Source organism: Phyllobates terribilis, unplaced genomic scaffold (genome assembly GCF_046119375.1).
Source record: "Phyllobates terribilis strain yellow unplaced genomic scaffold, ASM4611937v1 Scaffold_2__4_contigs__length_985480577, whole genome shotgun sequence".
Classification (NCBI taxonomy): Eukaryota; Metazoa; Chordata; class Amphibia; order Anura; family Dendrobatidae; genus Phyllobates; species Phyllobates terribilis.
In genome coordinates this window covers 268,267,574-268,287,464 of record NW_027362762.1, presented here as the reverse complement: position 1 = coordinate 268,287,464, position 19,891 = coordinate 268,267,574, and the positions used below count along the sequence as shown (strand labels likewise).

The 19,891-nt window shown below is 43.5% G+C and overlaps 1 long non-coding RNA gene across 1 annotated transcript in view; it reads right to left on the bottom strand.

Moving 5' to 3' along the window:
• The window catches only part of LOC141251580 (uncharacterized), a 793,387-nt gene that overhangs the window by 212,272 nt on the left and 561,224 nt on the right, over window positions 1-19,891 (bottom strand). Inside the window, exon 2 of the long non-coding RNA XR_012313263.1 lies at window positions 8,991-9,160. This is a non-coding gene — a long non-coding RNA (uncharacterized lncRNA). The remainder of the gene's footprint in view (window positions 1-8,990; window positions 9,161-19,891) is intronic.

The following is a 19,891-nucleotide window of genomic DNA, read 5'->3' as shown; positions in this document are numbered from 1 at the left end:
GTGTGTATATATGCCTGTGTGTGTGTATATGCCTGTGTGTATATATATGCCTGTGTGTGTCTATGTGTGTGTATATATGCCTGTGTGTGTGTATATATATGCCTGTGTGTGTATATGCCTGTGTGTGTGTATATGCCTGTGTGTGTGTGTATATGCCTGTATGTATATGCTGCCTGCATATGTGTGTGTGTATATATTCCTGTGTGTGTGTGTGTATCTGCCTGTGTGTATATATATGCCTGTGCGTGTATATGCCTGTGTGTGTATATGCCTGTGTGTGTATATATGCCTGTGTGTATATGCCTGTGTGTGTGTTTATATATGCCTGTGTGTGTGTATATGCTTGTGTGTGTGTATATGCCTGTGTGTGTGTGTATATGCCTGTGTGTATATGCTGCCTGCATATGTGTGTGTATATATATGCCCGCTGTAATCCGTGCGAGTGCTCACGCAGAGGGGAATGACTCCTGCAGCGAGCGGGCCCCAGAGCTGCGCTCAGTGATTTGACAGGGCACCGCTTGTTGAGCGCAGCTCCGGGGTCCACTCGCTGCAGGAGTTATTCTCCTCGGCGTGAGCGCTCACACGGATTACAGGGGGTGACACTTAGGAGAGGTGAGTATAAGTTTTTTTTATTTTATTCCTATTTTTACAGTTGGACATGGTGGGAGTAGACTACTACGCTCATCATTGACCCTGCTGCTGCTGATTGCAGCGCCGGCAGGGATCTATGATGAGGGCAGTGCTCAGCACCCGGTGCTTGGGAACAGCGCTAACTGTCATCAGTGTGCGGGACGTTTTGCGGGAGGTGCAGGAGGTAAAAAACACACATTCATTTGAATGGGTCTGCTTGTACCAATGTCTCTGGTACGTGTGGAAACTGTCACTGCACGTACTGACGTGTGAAAGAGCCCTTAGTATGTGTCTGTGTGCGCTTGTTTTCGTGTGTGTAAGCGTGCTTCTGCATGTCTGTGTGGTCTTCTGAAGATTTATTATATTTGGGGAGAGATGGGAGAGAAATTTTAGGAGACATAATGGGGAGATGTGTGAAGAAACAGTATGGTGAACTAGGGGAGGGGTGGGAATGGGTGCGGTAACAGAATGGGGATGTATGAGGAAACAGTATGGAGAGTAGGGGAATAGTGTGAGGAGACAGTATGGAGGGATTACCTAACAAACAGGCAATTCCTGCATGTGTTGCGTCTGTCTACTGCCGCAAAACATGCTACCCCGGGCACTCGAGCATATTAGCAGAGCACTACAAGATACTCAGACAACACCCGAGCATGCTGGGATCACACCTTATCTGACCACGCTCGCTCAGCACTAGTTGCCAGGTGCTGCTGCCATGTTAGTCATTCAATGAAGCTCAGCCTGAGGTTGGGCTCCATGGAAGTGTCACAATCAAGGTGCTAGACGTTATTGCAGAACGCTCACTTTGTAGTTCACGGTGACTGTAATGTCTCCCTCCTTGCACCGACCCAATAACAGGAAGCGAGTGGCGACAGGGAGAATAAAATGTAATTTTCTCCGTGTTGCCAACGCTTTTCCAAAAAGCCGTCTAACCAGGCTTTAAACCCTATTTACCTGTAGATTACCCCTATATCTGCAGATAAATAGCGTTTTTCAAGGTGATAAGTTACCATTAAAGGGACTCTGGCAGTACGGAATGACTGTTCGAACAAAGTCCTGCCGCTTGGTGCTCCACAGCGCGGCCAATCATGTAACTATAGTGCATTATAGAAAAGCATAACAAGTAATAAAACTGTTTATGGTGGGCTATAGTGTGGACCCCTAGAGTCAGTTCCCCTGGTGGGCCCTAGGCACCCCAGTCCGACCCTGAATGCATGGGACTAGTTTCTCCATACAGCTAGTTTCTCCATGAAGCTGTCATCACCTACAAAGGCTTTTGTATAACGTATTAAATAAATGTCAGTAAGCGTGTTCAATACTTTTTTCCTGTGTCATTTCTCATTAGTACACATAATTTATGATTTATTTGCTTGTGTGGATTGGATGGGTTGTTACCGACATCTGGTAACAATTTCATGTCAATCGCACCTTTAGAAATATATTTTCTTAGAAAATTGGTGACGTTTTCAACACTTATTTCATTCGCTGTATATACTGTATATATATATATACAGTACAGACCAAAAGTTTGGACACACCTTCTCATTTAAAGATTTTTCTGTATTTTCATGACTATGAAAATTGTGCATTCACACTGAAGGCATCAAAACTATGAATTAACACATGTGGAATTATATACTTAACAAAAAAGTGTGAAACAACTGGAAATATGTTTTATATTCTAGGTTCTTCAAAGTAGCCACCTTTTGCTTTGATGACCGCTTTGCACACTCTTGGCATTCTCTTGATGAGTTTCAAGAGGTAGTCACCGGAAAAGGTCTTCCAACAATCTTAAAGGAGTTCCCAGAGATGCCTAGCACTTGTTGGCCCTTTTGCCTTCACTCTGCGGTCCAGCTCACCCCAAACCATCTCGATTGGGTTCAGGTCTGGTGACTGTGGAGGCCAGGTCATCTGGCGTAGCACCCCATCACTCTCCTTCTTGGTCAAATACCCCTTACACAGCCTGGAGGTGTGTTTGGGGTCATTGTCCTGTTGAAAAATAAATGATGGTCCAACGAAACGCAAACCGGATGGAATAGCATGCCGCTGCAATATGCTGTGGTAGCCATGCTGGTTCAGTATGCCTTCAATTTTGAATAAATCCCCAATAGTGTCACCAGCCAAGCACCCTCACACCATCACACCTCTTCCTCCATGCTTCACGGTGGGAACCAGGCATGTAGAGTCCATCCATTCACCTTTTCTGCGTCGCACAAAGACACGGTGGTTGGAACCTAAGATCTCAAATTTGGACTCATCAGACCAAAGCACAGATTTCCACTGGTCTAATGTCCATTCCTTGTGTTCTTTAGCCCAAACAAGTCTCTTCTGCTTGTTGCCTGTCCGTAGTAATGGTTTCCTAGCAGCTATTTTACCATGAAGGCCTGCTGCACAAAGTCTCCTCTTAACAGTTGTTGAAGAGATGTGTCTGCTGCTAGAACTCTGTGTGGCATTGACCTGGTCTATAATCTGAGCTGTTGTTAACCTGCGATTTCTGAGACTGGTGACTCAGATAAACTTATACTCAGAAGCAGAGGTGACTCTTGGTCTTCCTTTCCTGGGGCGGTCCTTATGTTAGCCAGTTTCTTTGTAGCGCTTGATGGTTTTTGCAACTGCACTTGGGGCCACTTTCAAAGTTTTCCCAATTTTCCGGACTGACTGACGTTCATTTCTTAAAGTAATGATGGCCACTCGTTTTTCTTTACTTAGAATTTGTATTATGGCAAGAAAAAAGCAGCTAACAGTCTATTCAGTAGGACTATCAGCTGTGTATCCACCAGACTTCTGCACAACACAACTGATGGTCCCAACCCCATTTATAAGGCAAGAAATCCTACTTATTAAACCTGACAGGGCACACCTGTGAAGTGAAAACCATTTCCGGTGACTACCTCTTGAAGCTCATCAAGAGAATGCCAAGAGTGTGCAAAGCGGTCATCAAAGCAAAAGGTGGCTACTTTGAAGAACCTAGAATATAAGACATATTTTCAGTTGTTTCACACTTTTTTGTTAAGTATATAATTCCACATGTGTTAATTCATAGTTTTGATGCCTTCAGTGTGAATGTACAATTTTCATAGTCATGAAAATACAGAAAAATCTTTAAATGAGAAGGTGTGTCCAAACTTTTGGTCTGTACTGTATATATATATATTATATATATTCTGTATATGTGTGTATACATACGTATGAAATAAATATACATACATATATAGGTATATATATGGAAAAATTCACTAGCAGAGCAGAGAAGACACTTTTAACTTCTCTTCCGTTTATCAGCGTAAACGATGATTAATCTCAAACTCAAAAAATTATCTTATTTGTGTTGCTTTTGCCTCATAAAAGAACATGATAAAATTTGTTGTTACTGCATCTTACAAATTCTAATAAATGTGTAACAATGTACTCAGATCTAATGCAAGGACAAAGCAATTATTATGTGATACAGTGAAATGTATCCTCATTCTTTCACATTTCTGAATTTCCATTTCACCGTTAAAGCTTTTTCTGACCATTATTGCAAATAATTATATCAATATTTTTGCCAGGATTATGAACTGCAGTTTCCAGATGAAAGCAGATTGAATTTATTCACCTTAAGGATATATTGTTATCACATATAATAACGGCAGCATGATAATTATCATTAATTATTCATCTGGATTAAGAGGCAAATGGGCTCCCATTCAATGGTCCTCTGCAGCACTACTTATTGATGCAGTGCCCTGTGCACCAGTGTGACTAATTCAGAGTTTTTTTCTTTGCCACTATTGACATGTTACTGGTCCCAAATGTATTTACTTAGAAAAAATATCCAAAGTACTGTACATTAAGAAATGGCTTTTAAAAAATATATTTAAAAAATATATATTTTCTATATTCTATACTGCGTAGAAAGACGGATTAAAAGAAAATTAATGGAAATAAATTAATAAAATAATTGACAAAGAAAAAGTACTTTGAAGCATATTAATCTTTAATATATGCCAGATTTTTCAATGGAATACACAAAATATTTCCAAGAGCAATTAATGAAAACTATTTTTCCAATATAATCAAAGGAAACAATAACATACTCTATATTTTTGATATGTATATTATATGAGTGCATATCTTGTTCCTAACAGGCCTCTTATAAATGACAATAAATATTCTGCTTTAAAACGAGTCATACTTGCAAGCAGTAACAGTCAAAAAACTGATGTTTCTAATATATAGCAAAATAGTTTTATATGTTTCCATATGTATGGAATTGATTTTGCATTGTCTATTTTCTTCTACAGGAAAAAAGCGGCAAATATACAGCGGGTGAAATAAGGATTGAACATGTCATGTCATTGAATTTTCTAAGTAAATACATTTATAAAGATGCTATTGACATGAAATTCTCACCAGATGTCGGTAACAACTCATCAAACCCACACAGAAAAAGAAATCAAACCATAGATGTCCATAAGTTAAGTTATGTGTAATAATAAGAAATGACACAGGGAAAAAGTATTGAACACGCTTACTGAAATTAAAATAAATATTTGTTCAAAAGCCTTTGTTGGTGATGACAGATTTAATATGCCTCCTGTATGGAGAAACTAATCCCATGCATTGCTCAGGTGTGATTTTGGCATATTCTTCCACACAAACTCTCTTCACATCCTGAAGGTCTCATCGGCTCCTTCTATGAACTCTGAACATTAGTTTCTTCCATAAATTTTCTATTGGATTCACGTCAAGTGATTGGCTGGGCCATTCTAGCAGCTTTATTTTCTTTCTCTGAAACCAATTGACAGTTTCCTTGGCTGCTTGGGATTATTGTCTTGCTGACATGTCCACCCTCATTTAATCTTCATCGTCCTGGTAGATGGCAGCAGATTTTTATCAAGAATCTCTTGGTACTTTTGTCCATTCATCCTTCCTTCAATTATATGAAGTTTCCCAGTGCCATATGCTGAAAAACAGCTCCACACCATGATGTTCCCACCTCCAAACTTCACTGTTTGTGTGCTATTTTTGGGGTGAAAAGAAGTATCTTTTGGCCTCCAAACATGTTTGTATTATGGCATCAAAAGAGTTAAAGTTTGGTCTCATCTGACTAGTGCATACAGGCCATGAGATTGAGTGCATTACTTAGTGTTTTCATGAAACAATTGTACCTGCTGATTCCAGGTCTTTCTGTAGCTCTTCACAGGTGGTCCTTGGCTATTGGACAACTCTTCTGATAATTCTTTTCACTTCTCTGTCTGAAATCTTGCGAGTAGCACCTGGTCGTAGCTTGTTTATGGTGAAATGATGTTCTTTCCACTTCCAGATTATGGGCCCAACAGTGCTCAGTGGAACCTTCAGTAGTTCAGAAATTCTTCTGTAACTAATGCCATTGGTATGTTTTTCAACAATAAGGTGAAGGACTTGAGTATTCTGGTTACAAGTAAGCTGAGCAGCAGTACTCAATGTCAAGCAAAGGTTGCAAAGCAAACAAGATTTCAGGTTGTTAAAAAAGAGAGAGAAAATCCTGTGATCCAAACGTATTGTTACCCCTCTATAAATCACTTATAAGGCCAGAGAATATGGGATCCAGTTTTGAGCTCCACATTTTAAAAATGATATTCAGTAGTTAGAGTCAGTCCAAAGGTGGGCAACTAGATTATTACAAGAGATGGAAGGCCTCCCATATAATGAGAGGTTAGAGAAGTTGGGCTTGTTTAGTTTTGAAACAAGATGTCTCAGGGGAGATCTCATTTATATGTATAAATACATGTGTGGTCAATACAAAGGACTGACATGTGACTTCCAAGGACCATACTAAGGACCAGGGGGCACTCATTAAGGGTGGAATTTAGGTGATTCTGGCACCTAAACAGGAAAGGGTTCTTTACAGTTACAGCAGTCAGAATGTGGAATGCCGGACCACAAGAGGTAGTAATGGCAGACACTATAACAGCTTTTAAAAAAGGGCTTGATGATTTCCTCGATACACATAACATTGTGGGTTATAGATAATTTAGTGACAAAATGTATAAGTGGTGTAGAAAGGTTGAATTTGATGGACCTAGGACCCTTTTTTCAAACTATATAACGATGTAACTGTAAGATTGAGAAGGTCTTGAGACAGCTTACTGGTTTTACCTATTATGAGATGTTTCTCGTGTAGCTCCTTGGTAATGAGACACCTTTTTATAGGCCATCAGTTGAACCAGCTGATATTATTTTTCAAGTAAGTGGCAGGATTGCCTTCTAATTACTGTTAGATTTCAGCTGGTGTCATGACTTTCTATGGCCTTTTGATCCTCTCTTTCTTCATGTGTTCAACACTTTTTCCTGTGTCATTTCTCATTATTACACATAACTTAATTTATCGACACCTATGGTTTGATTTCTTTGTCTGTGTGGATTGGATGGGTTTTTACCGACATCTGGGGAGAATTTCATGTCAATAGCACCTTTAGAAATATATTTTACTTAGAAAATTGGTGACGAGTTCAATACTTATTTCACCCTCTGAAATTCTTTCATTATCCATTATTGTGTACAAACCACAAAAGGAAAACAGGGTTTTGTTTTCCATAGGCCTCCCTGTAACCAGGGCCACTTGTCCTTAGGCTGTGTCTGACATTGCATCTCAGTGACAGGAGTTGTTATACCAGGCACAGCCCATGGGCAAGAGAGAAGCTGTTCTTGGTATAAAAAGTAGACACTTATTACCTAATCTTGTAAACCAATTTAAGCTTTATTATTCTCTGTCCTCTGCATAAATAAATAAAAAATGAAAATATTATAACAAATCCTTTGTATTTTGGTTACATATTAATTATGGGTAAGACATTTTTGAACCTATATCTATTTCTTTATATTCTGGTCTATGCAAAATGTTCCAATGCTATTGGAGTCTGCAACTGCCTTATAAATGCAAATGTAAGTAACCAAGAAGCATTTCCAAGGAAAACATTACAGTTTTATTACCGCTATAAATAGCAGACAAGCAACTACAGTTTGAATCAGAAAGAGTACATTAGTTGCATTTTATGTGATGGGTCTTTTCAGGGCTAGATGCCATCTCTCCTTTCTTGAAACACTTTGTGATGCTTGCATGAATTGCTAAATTCATTTATTATGCTTACACGACAATGCAGCTATTGTGAAGATAATGGCTGCTATGCATCCACTTGGAGCTTGTAACGAGTGCTGCTCTGTGCTGGGAGAAGTTTAAGTTTCTGTTATGTGTACTTTATTTAGATTTGTTGATGAAAATTTAAGCAAGGAAATGTGATTAAATACATGGGATCAAATATCGATTCTTGCTTAATATCCCACTCAACATTGCTCGCACATAGCCTTAAATGGCCTATAAAGCTTTCAAAAACAAATGACTAACCTACCTGCTTAGCACTTTGCTTCAGATGTTTCTTAACGCTGATAATCCAACATTTTTTTTGCAAAACAGACACTTCTACAATGTCAAAATGATTGTTGGTTATTTTTGGAATATCAACGCAGCTCTGAAATGGTGGGTGGTACAGATCGCCTGTGGTGCTTCAAGGCCCAGTGATTCATGTAGTTTAATATTTAGGATAGGTAATAACATGAATTTGGTGGGAGTCCAATCCCAGGAATCCCCACTGTTCCTAAGAACAGGTTCTGAAATGCCCCATCACAATGGAGTAGCAGCTGCGCTCATGCACGACCCTCTATTCGCTCACTATGGGACTTCTGGAGATAGCCTATAGAATGGTGATCACTCGAAGTCTAAGGATACCAGTTAGTTATCTGTGCTTGGAAGGTATTAGTTAGGACACTTAAAGGTGCACTCCTGTTTTATTATTGCAAATCTTGTTCTTATAGGGTAGCATGCACCAATAAACCTGTGTGTCAGGACTCAAACACAGTACCTCTTGCGCACCAGGCGGCAGCTATTCCCTTTGAATAGCAAGCTCACTGGACAGTTCCTTGCTAACCCAGATACTAGTACCTGTGTTGTTCCTGATTGGCTTTACTCTGAGTTCCTGATTGGCTTTACTCTGAGTTCCTGATTGGCTCCACCTTGTAATCTCCTGATTGAACACCTTACTTAAACCTGGCATTGCACTTCCTTGCGAGATTATTGAGACCCAGCCTTTAGTCAAGCTCTCCTTTCACCTGCTGCCTCATCCAAAACTATACTGCTGCTCCAGTGTACCGACCTCTGGCTGTTTCCTGACTACGTAACCTGTTTATCCTTCAAACTATACTGCTGCTCCCATGTACCGACCTCTGGTTGTTTCCTGACTATGCTACCTGCCGGTGCTGCCCCTAGTGGTTGCAATACCACTACTCCAACCCAGGTCAGTTTGTAACACTGTCAATACCCTCTTTACTGAGTTACTTACAGTTACAGTGCTATTTTATTTGTCATCATCCATGATGAGATCTGCTTCCTCTTCTCTTTCTTCAGAAGAAGTACTCCCTTTCCGTTTCTACACCAAGCCATGCTGTATTACTCGTCCTACAAATCCGAAAATCTTCAAAAGTTGTCTGCGGAAAGTGGAGTGGCACATTGCTGAGGATACACAATTGTATGCAAATAAATCACAAGGAGTCATCATGGAATGTCATCACTCAACACAGTGGTCAAAAGCACTTTAATGTCTAGATATTTTTGGATTTAATTTTGCATCTATGAAAGGAGGGGTGGGTTTTTAACATGGTGCCTGCTGGAAAATGGCAAAGCAAGGTAGTGAGTCTATCCAACTTGGAATTTGTGGGATGAAATTGTGTTTTTGATAAGAAGAGTTATGCTGACCAATCTTGTGCGCAGGCAATGGGGAAGTGATGTATCTCACCACAGTTCCACAACAGTCCTGCCTGGTATTGTTGACAATTTTTCTCACAATGAGGGTGGGGTGACAATGTCCACAAGGTGCCAGAGATAAAAAAAAATACATTTGTGATTGCTCTTCTGTTTTGCCTATTGATGTCCTGGATAGCTGGCAGGGTAATGGTAATTTTTAGTTTACTTTTGTAGTGTTCTTTTAGTATCTCCCTAGTGAAGTATGATGGGTAAAAACCCTGAATCTAGAGCACTTTAAAAAGGCCATTTGAAGTCAACTATTACCATTGAGTATGGTATGAACATACAATTATAGCTCATTTATTAAACTAAAAGAAAGATTTATATAATAGTAGATATGTGAACTTATGAATAGACAGAAAAATAACTAAAACTTTTGTACAGTACTATACATGATAGATAGACAATCAGACAGATGCATTAGTAGATAAATGAATAAATAAATATATAAGTTAAGTAAATCGATAGAAAAAGAAAGCAATATATACAGAGAGAGAGAGAAAGAGAGAGAGATAATCTAAACTATGAAGTAAGACAGTGCTCCAAAATAGCAAAAAAGGATATCACAGGAGGAGACACAGGGCTGCGGTGTATACATCACAGGAGGAGACACAGGTGCTGCAGTATAGACATCACAGGAGGAGACACAGGGCTGCTGTGTAGTGTTGAGCCACCCCCGTAGTGTTCGAGTTCGGTTCGGTTCGTCGAACACCCGTGTGTTCGCCGAACTGTTCGTCGAACTGTTCGTCGAACACCTTCGAACACCGTTAAAACCAATGGCAGGCAAACAAAAACACATAGAAACACATAGAAAACACCTTCAAAGGTGTCCAAAAGCTGACAAACTGCTCAGAAGACATAACTAACACATGGAAAAGTGACAAGTACATATAGTCATGCGAAAATAAAAGAGGTGGAGGAGTAAAAGGAGGGGGAGACACAGATATAGGCATGTCATGCCCTTCTAAAATCCAAAAAGTGAGAAGCCGACACGGCCAGTCCGCTCCTGCCCGTGCCACCTCCGTGTCGCCGGGTTTGTGCCAGAGCCGCGGTGAACCCTGATGGCCAGCCCCCCTCTCCCAATACTGGTGCCTGTCCGCTGGTGGGTCGAGCGAGCCCCCCTGTGGTGGAGGCAGCTCTAAGCTTTTTAATTTAAATTGTCTCTCTAATTTGAATGAATACACTTTAAATCCATTTACAAGGATCTATTGGAGGGCAAGTCTCATGCCAGCAGCCGCGTAATTCCAGCTCCAGTAGCGTCCACTAAAGCTGCTGCAGTTAAAAAGCTTTTATAAGGATCGAGCTCGGCTGTCCACCGCAAGGCATCCTACTGCCAGTCCCAGCCCCTATGCCTTGGGGTGCCTCCTGATGCTCTTCACTGAGTATCCCATGGTCCCGAAGCATTTCCTTTGAAAAAATTAAGTGTCTAAACTACAGGTGGTGTAGCTTGCTTAACAGCCGGGATAATCCGCTGACTAGCAGACACTGCTACTAGGCACAAAGTATTTCCTGGGCTAGATGCAGTTAAAAATTTGTAATTAGATACTCTCATTGGATGCTGAGAAAGCATTCCATAGAGTCTCCTGGCACGCCATATATGATTCTCTTAAAAAGCTTGTGGTAGGGGTCTAGGGGACCCTTTTATAGCCAAAATCACGGCCCTGTATCACAATACGTCACCTAGGCTGAAGATAAATGGAACTGTAGCACCCTGAGGGCTCGGTTGCTACAGAGGTATTGCACCTCACCCAGAGGTGTGATATCTCACTCTCAGGTAAGGATGGAGTGTGGATCAGGACCCGACACCTGCATGCATTACACCACATTGCCGTGGGGCAGGGCGACCAATATGCCTCTGAGATGGGCACGACAGTCCCTGTCCCTGGCTGGAGTGGGGGGAGGGAACACTGAGGAAGGGGAACCCTGTAGTGCAGGAGCAGGGAGGAAGCAGTTCCTGGGTGCATTGAGAAGGGAGTATAAAAGGTGGGCACCATCTTAGTTCAGTGCAGAGAAGTCTGAGCAGAAGTGGCAGGGAGCAGGGGCTCTGCATGAGCTCTGCACCGGAGGCGGGCCTAGTAACAGAGGCCCAGGCCTGGAAGAGGGAGAAGGAAGGAAGAGGAGCGGAGAAGGCTCCAGGAACGAGGAATGAAGGGATCCCAGGGGTGCGGACGGGCGAGTCGCCACCGCACGCCCGAATCCACCTGCGTGGAGGGGTCAGGCCAAAGGGGGAGACCGGTCCCCGAAACTAGTGGAGGCAGGAAACGACCCTCAGCTAGAAACCGGAGGCTGTGACATTTTATGTGGCGCAGCCCCTCGCTACACCCGCTAGGAAGGCACCACATAGGGTCAGGGAAACTGGCGCCAAGTTTACCAAGAGGAGGCCCGAGGCAGCCGGACAGAAGGGTTGGTAAGAAAGGCCAGACAAAGGACACACAAAGGGGGTCCTGTGAAGCGCTCCAAAGTTATCTGGGAGTTGTCTGAGCCCCTCACCTGGTGAGCACAGTACGACGTGGGCAGCCGTTACCTGCAGACGTGGTCTGGATAATAAGAACTGTGAGTAAAGGCCCTGGACTGCATCACTGACTCCGTGTCGTTACTGCTGCTGCCCTGCACCATCACCCCCATCCTCCGCATATACTGCCCTGAGGCTATACTCCTCCCGTGGGGAGTTATGCTACGCTCTGCTGCACCCACAACACCAGCCTCAGCGGTCTGCCCTGCAGCGGCGGTTCACTCTGACCGCAATCCACGGGTGGCGTAGTCGGACATTTAAACATCAAAACCACATAAATAGTTCCGCCACTGGTTTGACCACCCTGAGCCACGGAACCGGGTCGCCGCCACGAAGACTACAACAACCAGCATCCACCAAAAAGGGTCCGGCTCCGGGTGTCCCAAGGCCCAGGGGGTGCATCAGAACATTTTCATCACCTTTCACAATCACCAATGAGACAAGGCAGGGATGTCCTCTGTCCCCTCTCTTATACATCCTAGTGACGGAGCACCTGCTCTCATCAATTCGCCATAACCCCAATATTAGGTGGATTGAGGTGGGAGGCACCGAGTACAAGTGCTCTCTATTTGCTGATGATGTCCTAGTATATATCACTCAATCACATATATCCATCCATGCTGTTATGGCTGAAATAGATCACTTTGTTACATGGTCAAATTTTAAAATCAATGCAGCGAAGTCTGAGGCCCTTGATGTCTCCCTCCCCAAATCCATATAGGATTCCATCCAGTCCAACTTTCCCTTTGCCTGGCCCTCACAGGGTATCAAATACTTAGGAATTCCTATTCATAGAGACCTCTCCCATCTATGTTATCTTAATTTTGGGCCCTTTATTGAACAACTCCATACAGACCACGGTTGGCAAGTTAGAACTGTAAGATTCACTACGTGAACCACTGGTGTTTTGTGGAAAAGCACATGTACACTGCGTTCCAAATTATTATGCAAAAAGTGTTTAGGAGTGATAAGGGAAGAATTTGTTTATTTGTCAGTTAAACTCATTGATGGTGATGTGTGTCAGGGCTCTTTATATCACTGTAAGCAATTGCAGACACCTGTGCTAATTAGTTTGGCAGGTGTGTCCAATGAAAGGCAAGACTACTTAAGAAGGTTGTCTCACATTATTAAGCAGCCTTCATTTTCTGCCAAAATGGGAAAGAAAAAGGATGTGTCGGCTGCTGAGAAGCAACAAATTGTGGAGTGTTTAGGTCAAGGCATGACTACAATCAACATTGTGCGACGATCAGGATGAAGTGTCTTGGCAATCAGGAAGTATGTAGCTGATTCACAGTACACACGCGTGCGTGCTGATAAGGGCAAATTGAGGACTCTTTCCTACAGGCAATTATGTCAGGTTGAAAGAGCAGCGGCAAAAAAGCCTTGTCATAGCAGCAGACAAGTTTTTGAAGCTGCTTGTGCCTCCAACGTCCCCCGAACAACAAGATGCAGGGTCCTTCAGAGGTTTGCAGCTGTGCATACGCCATCCTGTCGACCTCTATCCACTTCACACAAGCAGAAATGGCTCCAGTGGGCCAAACATTACATGAAGACTGATTTCAAAACTGTTTTGTTCACGGATGAGTGCCGTGCAGCGCTCGATGGTCCAGATGGATGGAGTGGAGGATGGCTGGTTGATGGACACCCCACGCAAACACGGCTACAGCGCCAACAAGGAGGAGGTGGAGTAATGTTTTGGGCTGGAATCATGGGGAGAGAGATTGTCGGCCCCTTTAGGATCCCTGAAGGCGCTAAAGATGAACTCCATAATGTATGTGGATTTTCTCAAACAGCACTTCCTGCCATGGTTCAAGAAGAAGAACCGTGTATTTCACAGCAAGATCATTTTTCTGCATGATAATGCACCATCTCATGCTGCACATAAAACATCTGCATCTCTGGCTGATATGGGCATAAAAGGGGACAAACTTATGGTGTGACCCCCATGCTCCCCTGACCTGTACCCCATTCAGACCCTTTGGAGCATCATTAAAAGGAGTGTCTATGATGGCGGGAGGCAGTTCACATCTAAGCAACAGCTCTGGGAGGGTATTCTGTCCTCATGCAAAACAATTGAAGCAGAAACCATCCAAAACCTGACAAATTCAATGGACGAGAGAGTTCAGAAGCTCCTTTCGAACAAGGGGTCCTATGTGAAAATGTAACATCACCTAGAATAAAGTTTTGAGTTGAAAACTGTTTGATTTCAGTTTCTAACAACCTGCTAATGCTTATAATTTCAAAAATGACCATTTTTTTGGTCTTTATTAAAATGAAAAGGTTGATCGAAAAGTTTGGGGGATCTAAGAGTGTGGCAACCCAGTAGTCATGATTACTTCGAATTCTGACAATATGAGGGTCATGCTGCAGGTAGTGCAGCAAGAAGGCACTTATGTGTCTTGCGCATCTCGGAGCCCCAAAATTATTTTCCGGGCTAGATGCAGATAAAAATTATTATTAATTCTAAATCTGGTGAAGCTTTAGTATAGATGGCCTAATAGGATCAGTGCTGCACACTGCTACAAAGCCCAAATTATTTTCCAGTCAAGATACAGATAAACATGATTAGTAATTTTAAATCTGGTGGAGCTTATTATAGATGGCCTAATAGAATCAGTGCTGCACACTGCTACAAAGCCCAAATTATTTTCCAGCCAAGATACAGATAAACATGATTAGTAATTTGAAAGCTTAAAACGGTTGGTAGGGTGATTTTAACCAATCATCAAGCTTTTACTCTCCCCAGGATGACACAGGGGTAGAAAAGTCATTTCGGATCCATGATTTGTTCATCTTTATGAACGTGAGTCTGTCTACATTATCAGTGGAGAGCCGCGTGCGCTTATCTGTCAGCACACCACCAGCAGCGCTGAACACACGTTCAGACAGAACGCTGGCTGCGGGGCATGACAAGATCTCCAAGGCGTAAGTGGCTAGCTCCGGCCATTTATCCAGATTGGAAGCCCAAAAAGAGCAAGGGTCCAGTGACACAGTCGTGGCTTCAATGTTTACTTGGAGATACTCCTGTACCATCGTCTCTAGGCGTTGACTATGTGTCAGACTTCTTGTCTCCTGTGGCCTTGCAAAGGATGGGCTAAAAAAGTGGTGAAATGATTCCGCAAAATTGATGTTACCAGCAGATACTGTGGTTCTGTTACGGTTTGAGTGCTGAACACTTGACGGTCCCACGGTTGGCAAGTTGGAACTGTGAGATTCACTACGTGCACCACTGGTATTTTGTGGAAAAGCACATGTAAGATTCTGCAACAGTCTCTGCTGATACTCCTGCATGCGTGCATCCCTTTCTATGGCAGGAATAATTTCTGCAAATTTACTTTTGTACCGGGGATCTAACAGTGTGGCAACCCAGTAGTCAGGATTATTTCTAATTCTCACAATTCGAGGGTCATGTTGCAGGTAGTGCAGCAAGAAGGCACTCATGTGTGTTGCGCATCCAGGAGCACCAAGTCCCTGTTGTGTTGGTGGCGAGGTAACAATCATGCTTCCTTCCTCTGTCCTCTCCCCCCAACCTCGCACAACAGAAATGTGATCAAGGTCTCCCTCATCTGATGAGTCTTCCATCAGTTCGTCCTCCACTTCTTCCTGGGCTCCTGCACCTTCCTCACTAGTTTGGCTGCTACCATGCGCCCTGGTAAAACCATCTCCCCCACCCTCACATGCCTGCCGCCTTGGTGCTGCCGACCGTCTGGACCTTGCAGATGTTAGCCCTTCCGCATACAACTCCTCCTCCTCTACTTCCTCCACCTCCTCTTGTGCCACCACCTGACTCCGAATTCTGTTTAACATGTGCTCCAGCATGTAAATCACCGGAATAGTCATGCTGATAAGGGCATCGTCAGCACTAAACATCTTCGTCGCCATTTCAAAACTGTGCAGAAGGGTGCATAGGTCCCTGATCTGAGACCACTCCTCCAGCGTGATTTGCCCCACCTCTGAATCTCGTTGGCCCAGGCTATACGTCAGAACGTATTGCACCAGGGCTTGTCGGTGCTGCCACAGTCGCTGCAACATGTGCAGAGTTGAATTCCACCGGGTAGGCACATCGCATTTTAGCCGGTGAAGTGGCAGGCCCAACGACTTCTGTAGAGATGTAAGTCGCTGAGCTGCGGGATGCGAACGGCGGAAGTGAGCACACAGCGACTGTGCCCTCTGCAGAAGGCCATCTAGTCTGGGATAGTGGGCTAAAAATTGCTGGACAACCAGGTTCAACACGTGAGCCATACAAGGCACGTGTGTGACATTGCCCCGGCGAAGGGCCGCACCCAGGTTTGCAGCATTGTCGCACACGGCCTTCCCTGGTTTCAGGTCCAGTGGAGACAACCATTCATGAAATTGGTTCTCCAGAGCTGACCACAACTCCTCAGCTGTGTGACTCACATTTCCCAGACATTTCAATGTAAAAACCGCCTGATGACGTTGAGCCCTACTGCCAGCATAGTAAGGAGGTGTGCAGGATCCCTTCTGCGCAGTTAGAAAGCTTGTGGCATGACCAGACAGGCTTTGGGTGCAGGTGGAAGACCGAGAGGAGGTTGAGGAGGCAGAAGCAGTGGAGGAAAAATGACATAAAGAGGATTGACGCACAACTCGTGGGGACGGCAAGACTTGGACAGCAGCCCCTTGTCCTGCTGTCACCATAGTTACCCAGTGCCCAGTCAGCGACATGTAATGCCCCTGTCCATGCCTACTCGTCCAAGTGTCTGTGGTGAAATGCACCCTGTCACACACAGAGTTTCTCAAAGAAGCGGTGATGTTGTGTGCGACATGCTGGTGGAGCGCAGGCACACCTTTCTTTGAGAAGTAGTGCCGACTGGGCATCTGGTACTGGGGCACTGCGACGGACATAAGGTCTCGAAAATCCTCTGTGTCCACCAGGCGGAAAGGCAGCATTTCTGTAGCCAAGAGCTTGCAGATGGTGAAATTCAACCTCTTAGCTTTCTCATGGCTAGGAGGAAATGGTCTTTTACTTGTCCACATCTGAGGGACCGAGGGCTGGCTATTGTGCTTAGACGGGGTTGATAAGGGTGTCCCCGGCAAACTGCCGGTCTGTGAGGAAGATGCAGGCGGACATGTTAGGTTGCCTTGATCCAAAGGTGGTGCTATCGATGTCGGACAGCGCTCAACACCAGCTGGTGTTACCACCTCCAAAGAAAATGATGACCTGCCAATCACGCTGGCTGTTGCGGGTAAAGAGGTGGCAAGTCTGCGCCCCAAAACAGGTGTGACTGCTGTCCCCCCAGTCACAGAGGATGAAGAGGCCGCGGATGCACAAGATATGGCAGACGGTGGTTGGCCCTGCCGGCTAGGCCGCATTGTAGCACACTGAGCTTCCCACTGCAACTTATGCTTCATGTCCATGTGCCGGTTCATGCATGAAGTACTCAAACTATATATTTTTTGGCCTCTACTTAGCTTTTGCTGACAAATGTTACAGATAACACGAGTTGGGTCATCTTTATCGATCTGAAAAAATGCCCAGGCTATGCAAGGCTTAGCACCCATGCGACCTGAAGAGCCACCACGACTTGTGGTGAGAGGCAGAGTTGTGTTTGAGGATGCAGTTGTTGACGTGCTTCCAGTACTACGTCTCTGTCCAGGAAGGCGCAACCTGACCTCGTCGTCACTAGCATCTTCCTCCACCTCCTCTGCTGACCTCATCTCTTGGCTGACTGTGGGTTGACAGTAAGTGGGATCTCCAACCTCATCATCATCACCCTGTGCGTTATCACACCCGTCGTCCTCAGAGCCAACCTGTTCCTGCCCTGACAAAAAACTAAAGTTGTCGCTCCAATCAGGTATTTGAGTCTTATCATCGTCTTCCTCATTGTCTCCACCAACAGGAGTTACAGTTTGGGAATGAGGGTCTACATTATGGTCAGAACCTTCTGCGTCTGGTCCTGGATCCGACTCATAAAGATTCTGGGCATCAGTGCAGATCATTTCCTCGTCTGGATTCACAGAAGCGCTGGAGTCAACCTCTGATTCCCAGGCTATAGTATGAGTAAACAGCTCTGCAGATTCAACCATCTATTCTACCTCATACTCAGACGGGCAGCTGGAGATTTGGGAGCTGTGAGGAAGCAAGTGCGATTGGGGTGACACCTTTGAGGACTGGAGTATTTGTGATGTTGAAGTTGATGTGGAGGAAAGCCCACTTAAAGGAGCACTTGATATCCATTGAAGCACCTGCTGTTTTTGTGCCTCATCTGGAATTTGTAGCGATTGGCGTGGCCGTAAGAAAGGGATCTTATCACATTGTGCGCTAAAAGAAGTAGACATTTTAGTTTGGCTGGAAGATGGTCTTTCTTCTGCAGATGTTACTGTTGCTTTAACACCTACCCCACGGACACAACCTTTTTTCCCCTTCCCAACACGCCTATTCCCCTTTCCAGCAGCAGCAGGCCTTTTTCCACTCATTTTGGTGGTTAACTAATTCACAACTCTGGAGTTGTTTGCACAAAAAAACAATGGATGGGAACCGAGCAGAGCTGAGTGGCCAAACTGTGGTATTAGGCCAAAACTATTGGCTGGGTTAGATGCAGAAAAAAATTATATTCAATTTGCAACCTGATGGAGGTCTGTATAGATGGATTAATAGAACAAGTCCCACACACAGCTAGAAGCCCAATATTTTTTCAGAGGTAGATGTAGAAAAAAATATATTCAGTTTGCAACCTGATGGAGGTCAGTATAGATGGACTAATACAACAAGTCCCACACACAGCTAGAAGCCCAATATTTTTTCAGAGGTAGATGCAGAAAAAAAATATATTCAGTTTGCAACCTGATGGAGGTCTGTATAGATGGATTAATAGAACAAGTCCCACACACAGCTAGAAGCCCAATATTTTTTCAGAGCTAGATGCAGAAAAAAATATATTCAGTTTGCAATCTGATGGAGGTCTGTATAGATGGATTAATAGAACAAGTCCCACACACAGCTAGAAGCCCAATATTTTTTCAGAGGTAGATGCATAAAAAAATATATTCAGTTTGCAACCTGATGGAGGTCTGTATAGATGGATTAATAGAACAAGTCCCACACACAGCTAGAAGCCAAATATTTTTTCAGAGCTAGATGCAGAAAAAAATATATTCAGTTTGCAACCTGATGGAGGTCTGTATAGATGGATTAATAGAACAAGTCCCACACACAGCTAGAAGCCCAATATTTTTTCAGAGGTAGATGCAGAAAAAAATATATTCAGTTTGCAACCTGATGGAGGTCAGTATAGATGGACTAATACAACAAGTCCCACACACAGCTAGAAGCCCAATATTTTTTCAGAGGTAGATGCAGAAAAAAATATATTCAGTTTGCAACCTGATGGAGGTCTGTATAGATGGACTAATACAACAAGTCCCACACACAGCTAGAAGCCCAATATTTTTTCAGAGGTAGATGCAGAAAAAAATATATTCAGTTTGCAACCTGATGGAGGTCTGTATAGATGGATGAATAGAACAAGTCCCACACACAGCTAGAAGCCCAATATTTTTTCAGAGGTAGATGCAGAAAAAAATATATTCAGTTTGCAACCTGATGGAGGTCTGTATAGATGGATTAATAGAACAAGTCCCACACACAGCTAGAAGCCCAATATTTTTTCAGAGCTAGATGCAGAAAAAAATATATTCAGTTTGCAACCTGATGGAGGTCTGTATAGATGGATTAATATAACAAGTCCCACACACAGCTAGAAGCCCAATATTTTTTCAGAGGTAGATGCAGAAAAAAATATATTCAGTTTGCAACCTGATGGAGGTCTGTATAGATGGATTAATAGAACAAGTCCCACACACAGCTAGAAGCCCAATATTTTTTCAGAGGTAGATGCAGAAAAAAATATATTCAGTTTGCAACCTGATGGAGGTCAGTATAGATGGACTAATACAACAAGTCCCACACA